Raw genomic sequence first — 532 nt, 5'->3', positions numbered from 1 at the left:
TGTCTGGTTTGATCTCCATAAACAGATACATTATTTCCAGAAGATAAACCGGAAGCAGAACGATGGCCGAGTGGTTAAGGCGTTGGACTTAAGTTCCAATGGACAGCTATTCGCGTGGGTTCGATCCCCACTCGTGCTATTTCGTTTTCATTTTATTTCTAGACATACACATGACTATGTGATTAGCGAGCTCGACTTTCATCCTCGTGGTGTCGGGTTCAGTTGCACTCCGCTGCTTCTGACAAAAACAGACACGAAGACTCACACACACATACACACGCACACACACACACACCTATATATATATATATATATATATACACGACAGGCTTCTTTAAGTTTCCGTCTACCAAGGTTTTGGTCGGCTTGAGGTTTTAGTAGAAGACATTTGCCTAAGTTACCACGGAATAGGACTGAACCCAGATCCGAGTGGTTTGAGAGTGGCTGAGTACCCCTGGAAAACTTATTATTGGCTTCAAATTTTGAAACAAAGCCACACATTTCGGTGGAGGGATTTAGTCGATCACATCGA

At 43.2% G+C, this 532-nt stretch overlaps 1 non-coding gene across 1 annotated transcript; it reads left to right on the top strand.

Moving 5' to 3' along the window:
* Positions 1–53: 53 nt before the first annotated feature.
* Positions 54–139, top strand: Trnal-uaa (transfer RNA leucine (anticodon UAA)). The gene has a single exon. It is a non-coding gene; the product is annotated as a tRNA-Leu (tRNA).
* Positions 140–532: the final 393 nt, after the last annotated feature.

This window comes from Octopus bimaculoides, unplaced genomic scaffold (genome assembly GCF_001194135.2).
Source record: "Octopus bimaculoides isolate UCB-OBI-ISO-001 unplaced genomic scaffold, ASM119413v2 Scaffold_139801, whole genome shotgun sequence".
NCBI classification, from domain to species: Eukaryota; Metazoa; Mollusca; class Cephalopoda; order Octopoda; family Octopodidae; genus Octopus; species Octopus bimaculoides.
This window is presented reverse-complemented; position numbering and strand designations above follow the sequence as displayed.